Source organism: Calidris pugnax, unplaced genomic scaffold, assembly GCF_001431845.1.
Source record: "Calidris pugnax isolate Ruff unplaced genomic scaffold, ASM143184v1 scaffold11, whole genome shotgun sequence".
NCBI lineage: Eukaryota > Metazoa > Chordata > Aves > Charadriiformes > Scolopacidae > Calidris > Calidris pugnax.
This window is the reverse complement of record NW_015090803.1, coordinates 9708887-9717731: the sequence shown is the minus strand read 5'-3', so window position 1 is coordinate 9717731 and position 8845 is coordinate 9708887. Positions and strand designations below refer to the sequence as shown.

Here is an 8845-nt window from a genome sequence, read left to right as displayed (position 1 = left end):
CCCCGCCGCTAACTTTATCCCCTCAGCCTCTGGCAGGCGGCGGCGGGGCCGGGGGGCTGCTCGCGGGGTCGGGAAGGAGGCGCCCGCCCCGGGGGCTGTGCGGGCCGCCGGGAGCTGGCTCCGAACGCGGCCGTAACCTCCGCCGTGCCGCGGCGGGAGCAGACTGAGGGGTGGGAGCTCCTTGCCTGAGGCCGCCAGACCCAGCCCTCACCTGCCCGGTGACAGGCCGGGGGCACCTGCGGGCGGGCAGGCCTCTGAGGCGGGCAGCGGGGTCTCCGGCACCCCCCAAGGCCCCGAGCAGCCGGTCACAGCCCGCGAGGGGACGGATCCTTCCCGCCCTTGCCCGGTGGTCGCCAACTTGCCCGGTTCGGCAGGGCCGGGGCGTGAGGCGGAGGGCCCGGGGTAGGTAAGGGGGAGTTAGAGAAGTACCACACACACCTCCAGCCCCAGCCCTAGTTTGACTTTTTTTTTTTTTTCTTTCCCTTCTGTCTCCAGAAAGCTATTCAGCAGAGAGGCTGACTGATTAATTGATTTTAATGAAGGTCTCCCTAGGCTCAAATTCGCAGACAGCTTTATTTAAAATTAAAAGAGGGGGAAAAAAAAAAGTGAGAGATTGCTTGTCAGGAAGCTCCTTTTTTTTTCCCCTCCCCACCTCTTTTATAATAATCTCTCTCTTTTTTCTTTTTCTGTATTTATACAGCACTACGATGTTATTAATGATTTTGAGGAAAAGTGTGACTAAAAAAAGCCTCAGGTTCCGCATTAGGCTCTCTTAATTGTACAGACATAAGTGATTCCACGGATCCCACTAGTGGGTAACAGTCCCGGGCTGTTCTCACCTCTGTAAAATTAAGCGTGTGCGTAAGAATGAGCAGAGCCCTTGCCTGCTTTATTAGCTGTGTTGCAGGTGGGAATGTTCCTAGCATTGCTGCAGGAGCCAAAGAATAGCAAAGCCTAAAAATGCAGTAGAATGGTTGGTGAATGGAAAGATGGGTATTTGTCCGTTTGCTTAAAGCGTGAAAAATCTTGGAGCTTGTTCCTGGTGTCCTGCACATCAGAGAATTTACCATATGCGGGGAGAAAACAAGCTTTATCTTGCAGATTTAGTCATTTTCTTACACGTTCGCTTTTATATTTTTCTGATGTTTTGTCTTCATTCTGTTGTATTTTTTCTTGATGTATGAATCCACTTCATCTAGTTTGGATTGAGGAAAACAAAGCAAGCACAAACCCTACTTTCCAGGAAAAGACCGTCTCTTACTTCAACACATAAAGCCAGTTTGTAAATAGAGTTTGCATAGCCTTGAAAGTCTGAACCACAGAACTATAACAACATTGTAGATTTTACACTTTAAAAGAAAGCAGTAACACGGACAGAGGGTAGTCCACAGTACATTTTCAGGGTTGACTGCAGTCAACCTGTAGCCTAGGGGCTTGGGGACTTGCTGCTGTTAGGCATTTCATAAAAATGTGTAATTCTGTTGAATAATATGGAAGGTTTTGAGATCAGATACCTGTCATTTGATCCACCTGTTTCAAGCACAGCTACTTCACAGGTTACTATTCTTCTAATTTCTTCCCTGTCTCTCTCATCTTACTGAAGGAATTTGCTCACTGTGAGCTGACTCAGTGGAGGTGGAGTTCTTCCTGCTTAAGACCATGGTCCTGGAAACTCATGCCACACAAGCTGCTGTCATGAATAATGCTACAAAATCAGGTATGTGCAAGTGCCCAAGTGGATCAAGACACAAAGCAATAAATAGCGTGCAGAGAAGAGGAGAAAATGGTAAGATAAGTGTCTTCCCTAATAAGTTGCCATTTTGGAGAGTAATTTGTACACTCACACACATAGGCCTGTTTCAAACTACAGTGGTTTTGGTAAGTGTGAATCCTCAGCACTGTTAACAATATCAGGACTGGAGATCTTACATGTTTGTTTGCATATGAGTAGGCACTCTCGATCGCCAGCATAATTCAAACAAAATTTCTAAGGCAGGAAATTTAGATTAATCAGAATGAGTAATTAAATACAAGAATTTCATGTGGCTGATCTGTCAAAGTCAACAAATGTGTGGTTTAGTCTATTTGTTATGAAACAAAACTGTGATGGACATTGGGTTGGTGTCAGTAGCCTTTAATAGCTATTGACAAAGAACACAGGTCACCTACAAAGAAATTGAAGGAGTTTCCTAGCTGTCAAGTAATAAACATCCATGGTTAACCACCTGCTAGTAACAGACAATGTAACAATTGCTTTCTGATTGTGAACCTGCTCAGTTAGCTGCAGGTCTCTTTTCATTTCACTGTTTGCTAAATTCTCTGGATTTTTGAGACCTTTTGAGCTAGGGAGAGGACTTAACTCTTGCAGCAGTCGAAAAGAGCTCGTAAGTCAGGAGTTACTCACTATCCCATAGGGTAAGGATTTAGGTCAGTATCTTTTTATGTGAGCACTCCTCCTACTCTGTAGGGCTTGGTTTTGTAGATATTCAGCTTTAGTGGCTTCACTAGAAGTTAGAATAGTTAAACCACTTCATTCCCCCTCCTCCCTCCCCCCATGATTTAAGCACTTGGAACTGTCTCCCTGCTTGGTTTTTTATTTCCTTGGAGTCAGGAGGGTTTTCTTCCCAGCACAGTTAAGGGCCCTCTGCCCCTGGTTTCAGTGTCAGGGCAAGGGACCAGGCTCATGACAGACAGGCATGAACAAACCCAGTGAAGCATGACCCAAACTTAACTCTTCTTGTCCCTGATTCACTGTTGTTGTCATATTACCATTTGTGGATTACAGACAAAATACACTATGTCCTGATAAGAAGTGGTGTTTGTAGAAAGAACATGTACTCTTCCCTACATGCTTGTTGTTCTTTCCTCAAGGATCTGGGAGACAGAGTGGTTTTATTCAACTTCTTATCAGTAGTTTACTCGATCCAATATATTTTAAAGTTCTTTATTATTGACCTGTTGGAATGGGTGCAGAGGAGAGCCACAAAGATGATCCTACGAAGACTGGCTGAGAGAGTTGGGGTTGTTCAGCCTGGAGAAGAGAAGGCTCCAGGGAGACCTTATAGCAGCCTTCCAGTACCTCAAGAAGGCCTACAGGAGAGATGGGGAGGGACTCTTTGTGAGGGAGTGTAGCAATACGACAAGGGGTAAGGGGTTTAAACTGAAAGAGGGGAGACTTAGATTAGATATTAGGAAGAAATTCTTTACTGTGAGGGTGGTGAGGCACTGGAACAGGTTGCCCAGAGAAGTTGTGGCTGCCCCATCCCTGGAGGGGTTCAAGGCCAGGCTGGATGGGGCTTTGAGCAACCTGGTCTGGTGGGAGGTGTCCCTGCCCAGGGCAGGGGGGTTGGGACTAGGTGATCTTTAGGGTCCCTTCCAACCCAAACCATTCTATGAATCTATGATTACGAATGATCATTTTCTTATTCAAGCTTTACTAGGACAGAGATGACAAACTGGCAAACTAAGAGAAAGTGCTCGCAGGTTGCCCCTGTCATTTTGTTCTGTGGGAAAAATAAATATAAATTGGACCCAAGTGATTTGTCAAGCCAGGGCTAAGTGCTGAGTAGATCCATTTTGGGGGTGATAATAGCTATCTTAAAGGATACTTCAAATAAATGGGGCTGAGAAAAAGCTCAAATGGCTGGTAGGCCCAGTTGTATTTGTTTTTGAAGAAGGTATTTTGAAGGGCCGTAAGACCCTTAGTTTAACAGTCGTTTCAGCTCAGGGAGACTCTCAGGCCCAACTGAGAGCAGGACGGCCTGCAAGAAAGAAGACGTCCTGCTGTTCAGGCCTCTGTACAAGGCTGAGGGCTCATTAACTGAGTGGGTTTCTAGATCATCTGATTATCCACTTATAAATGCATACATTAAGACTACATCTTTACTTCACTAACTTCATATCTTTGTGCCTCATTTGAAGTCCATTTTGATAACGTAAGAAACTTGGTTAGAGTTATTTTAATTTATTTCTTCCTTAAACTGATGGTTTATGGTCTTTGATCCCTTAGCTCCATAGATGGTCTGGCTCTTAGACCATTTTCAATGACTTTTGACTGTTTGTCTTTCTAATAACCAGTTTTTTCTAATATCTTAGTAGTTATATTGTGGAAATTAACTGCTGTAACTGCTGGGCTTTGTCTGAGGATAGATTGCTACCAGCCACCCATACTGTTCTGGATTCCCAAAAACTGATTATTCTGTCCTGATGCTCTCTGGACGGCCACAGGTCTGAATCTGAAAAACTTGGTAGTTGCTGCCCTTGGTGCTTTGAAGGTGATAAGACACCACCTTTCTGTCAAATACTAAGGAAAAGCTAATATTTGCTTCAGAATCTTATTTCAGTTATATTTATAATAGTGGGGCGTTACTGAGAAGATTGTTATGACTCTTGCACAAGGATGACGTGAATCAGTGAAACTTTTTAAAATTACAGGCTTACTACAGTTCTGATTTTTACACTATTGAAATCATACTTGAAAATATCTACTTGTGTTTTTTCTAAAGAAAAAAATAAACCAAGGATAATTGGATATTACAAAGAAATGGTTGGCAACACCTTCCCCTAAAAAAATTACTGATTCATTTTTCAATAACAATTTTAATCATGTTATTTCTGCTTGCCTTTGCATACTAGCCGTATAAGAAATGTCTCACAATTTGGAAAGATTTCATAAGAGAGACATATCACTGCTGCAAAATCATTATACAAGTAAAACATATTTATGCAGTTTGTGTCATGAGAATCCTATTTTTAATTTATACTGCTGAATTAGTTTTCTCTTGGCAGTGCACTGTGTAGCTTCAGGGTGCAATGGAAAAACAAAACGTTAAGCTGGGAAAGCACTGTATTCCCCACTAGTTCCAGATGACCCAAAACAATAGATAGAAATCCTGCTTAGTTGAACTTTCTGAGAGACTTCCACATTTTCAGAAGGACAAAGTGACAGATAAACAGGAGGTCAAAGCTGCCTCTGTATTTCCAGTTACCTGTAACCCAGAAAAAATTAATTTTCTGGTCTTGTTTTGACTTCTTCAGAAAATCTGGAGCTAACATGATGTTATAGCATAAACCAGTGTTACAGTGTTAGTCTGCCTTGGAATTATAAAATGCAAGCTATTTCAATAGTCTCTTGTAAGAACCTGCAATTACATAGGTATTGAATAAACTACTCTATTCTTACTATGGGTTGTAGTGGAATACTTTACTTAAACCTTTTGTGTTATTTCATTCAGACGTTGGAGATAATTGACATATACTTTTTAAAAATAACTGGCTAGAAAAATAACACAATTTTGTAAGTTTATCTTAATGAAAGGTAAACTTGTTCTTTAATGAAGCTTAATAGCATAGAGTGAAATGTTCAGATTAATGGCTTCTACAGCATCTCAAAAATGCAAAAGTCTGTAGTTCTGAAATTTTTGCCTTTTTCACTTTCACTTCCTAAATTGAATACCCAACTTGTGACTGGATTTTATGACATCTACTGGCATAGCAATTCATTAAGTCAATTTAAATTTATTCTAAAATGTAATGAGACTATTGTATTACTTTCACAAAAAGAAATCCCAATTTAGAGCAAGCACTTCCTAGTTTTCTTTGTTTGGAGTGGAAGTGTCATCACACCTGACAACGTTTAACCCTCTTATTTGCTGACCCTGAAGATCATTTAGGATGCTATAGTTGCAGGGTGGTTTAAAGTGATCACAAGGCATCTCTAACTTCCATCAGTGATCTGGAGTGCAAAGTCATGGGACACAAGTCTCTCATGGTTTGGTGCCATCTCATGTTTTTCTTTCTATTCACCTATTCCTCTGCTCCAAATCAAGATTTATCTAGGAAAATCCAGGTCCTTCGTTTCTGCATCTCCCAGTCACAGGGAGCTGTGTATTTCAGAGCCTGCAAATTCAGAACAGACTCTCTTCTGTTTAGCCTGAGAATTTCCCATTTAAAAAAAATATCTTCATTGAGCCAAGAATACCGGCGATAGGGAGAATTCTGTGCTCAGGCAGGGATGCCAGCAAAAATCCACTTGCTAAATCGTACATAGGGTCAGAGAATCCCCAGTGTTCAACCAGGCAATTACACAGGGAATTCTTCCTGTTCTTAAAAGACATGGCTTTCTCGCATTCTTAAGTTAGGTTAGGGAGAAGACTTTGGCATAAAATTTGACTTACAGCACTGGGGATGGTTTGCAGTCTCTAAGAAAAGGAAATCAGGTAACTTTGTTAACAAGAGGCTTGGCAATCTTTGCCTGTGGAGCCTGACGTCACTGGAAGGAGGTCCACAGTTCAGAATAAGATCCATTTTTAAATGAAAGAGACCCCCCTCTTAGTAAACCTCTCAAATGATCTTCTGTGGTGAACGAACTGGCAGAAGCTCAGCTGCAAGAATATTGCAAATCACTTGCAATCATTGCTAAGGGTGATTTGTCAAATAAATATGTATTTCTTGTGACAGCTTAAATTGGAGGTATAAATAACATGCCTGTTATCATCACATGGATTGTGAGGACCGAATACGGCCACTACAATTCTGAACCAAAGAACAGAAGGACATCAGCTAGTGAAAATTTCTGAGAAACTATGTGAACAGGTGTCTGAGAGAAACATGATCAAGAATGGGGATCTAACACTTCCACAAAGACAGTATTTGCTGTTAGCTGTCCTAGGCAAGGGATTGTCCTAGGCAAGGGATGCAACTCCACATTGTTGAAAATGGGAACACGCATTGAAGATGAGTGCTGGGACAACCCAAAGACCCCCTCGTTTCCTTCAGAGGAATGCGTACTTGTGAGGGCTTCAAGCGTTCTGATACCTTTCAACATCTATTACATCATAAAGCTTATGTTTAAAAGAAAAAAACCCCAAACATTGGCATGTTTCTGCAAAATTTAGCCTTTTCCTCATCTGCATAACAATGTATATGGGTTGGAAGCAACGAGATACTTAATTACTTCAAACCTGCACTCATTTTGTGTATATTTTGACTTGTGTACGTGCACCATCTACATTGTGATTTTAGGTATTCGGCAGTTCGCAGAATTTCGTCTGGAAACAGCTGCAGAAGCTCCTGCTTTACATAAACAAAAAACTACTCATCATAGTCTTAGAAAGTCACGGGTCTGCTTTATAAACAAACACACACAAATGCCTATGCATAATACAGTATTTGGAAACAAACTTGGACATTACTCACTCTTCGGACCATCTCCTGATTTAGTTATCTCCTGTGAAACAAAAGAAGCTAATGTGCTTGTACATTAGATGCCAGGAGCTCCTACTGAGGGAAGGCATGAAATAAAAGAGGATAGATTCATGGTGTTTTAATAAGGTATCATAAAGCACTAGCAGAACGCTGAAGTGTCTTGCCTCTTATTTCCAGCTTTTATATCTGTATCCTGCGAATTTACCACATTTCAACCTAAACAAATTATGGACTGTCCAACAACTTGTTCAAAGTACAGCATGAAAACCAAAAAACACTGTTCCATGGGCCTAAAGATACTTAATCTTACAGAATGAAAAGAAGGCATATCCTAAGCCCCACTCATTTTCAGTTTCTTTCTTGCAAAACTCTTAATGGAAATATATCTTTGTAATAGTGTCTGTGTATATCTACAGCTAACAATCTGAATATCTTTAGTTATTTTCCCTACTTAGATGTGTTTATATTGTAACTAGACCAAAGGCAGCCCCACAAAAGTCTCGAAGGGCATAGTGAAACAAGAATTCTTATCCCTGCTTTTCTCCTGTACGTGGACCAAACAGAATAGATATTATTTGCAGGGGCTCACTTGCTTCTTTTGTTCTTGTGTTGTATTTAGATTATTTGTGCTTTATTCTTTGTACCAATCTATTTTTGGCATATAATTTGAACACCCAGAATTGTACCGGAAGAAAAGCCTTGGGGAGCTTAATAAACTAAGAACTTTCTTAGCTTTTCTTTTTAAGAGGTTCACCATTGCATACATGTGATGATTTTTTGACTGCTACATCTATTTTTAATACTTCATTTTGTATAGTTTTGGGTGTACAGATGTGTGAATCTATTGAAGAGTACAGTTAGAGGCTTCTTACATGTTTAACAGATGTGGCTCCTTGTGATGATAGTAAAAATGTACTCAAAAGCATTGACAGGTTCACACTTTGCCTTCAACTGGTTTGTGTGGCATATTTCCAGCTTAGCTGTAGCTTGAGAAACTGCACGTTCACGTTCTGTTGTCTTGGAAATACAAATATTGCCTCTTAAATTTTGAACCTGAAATGATGCTTTGATGTACAACATAGAAAAATTGTCATTTAATTAAAAACTCTTAATATGTAACAATATTGTCTTTCTATCTCCTTGTTGTATTAGTAGTCAGGTGTTGCTCTGTTTGGCCGTTTTTTGGTAATTGCTCTGTCCTTTGAGCATTATCACAATAATTTTTATATGGATAAAAGAATAATTACGTCTGTAAACTTAGTGTATTAGGTAGATTAGAAGAACTTGTTCAGCTGAAGTAAACTCTTCTAGATCTGTAGAAGTTGTGGGAGCTTTCATTTGGGGTAAGATTGCAGAGGAAAGAAGAGATCAGACTATGTTTATGGAGATCTGACCATACCTTAGCCTCCACGCCACAGGTTTTCTGCCACTGATTTAGACCCCGACTACAGAAAGCAGATGGATTCCTTTCCCCCATCCCTTAACCAACCCCAGCTGAAGTCGGAGGGGTTCCACACCTACATGGGTTTACATGCAGTTCACAGATGCTTTGCAGCATGAATGTTTTCTGAGTAGAGTTTTTCTGTCTGATCTGCGATGTCAAACCAACACGATTGGCAGTGAGGAATTTATGGTTCAC

The 8845-nt window shown here is 40.9% G+C and overlaps 1 long non-coding RNA gene across 1 annotated transcript; it reads left to right on the top strand.

The window, feature by feature from the left end:
* Positions 1-119: 119 nt before the first annotated feature.
* LOC106885468 lies at positions 120-8238 on the top strand. The gene is made up of 3 exons (XR_001411445.1): positions 120-402; positions 1604-1717; positions 6460-8238. It is a non-coding gene; the product is annotated as an uncharacterized LOC106885468 (long non-coding RNA).
* The last annotated feature ends 607 nt before the right edge of the window (positions 8239-8845 follow it).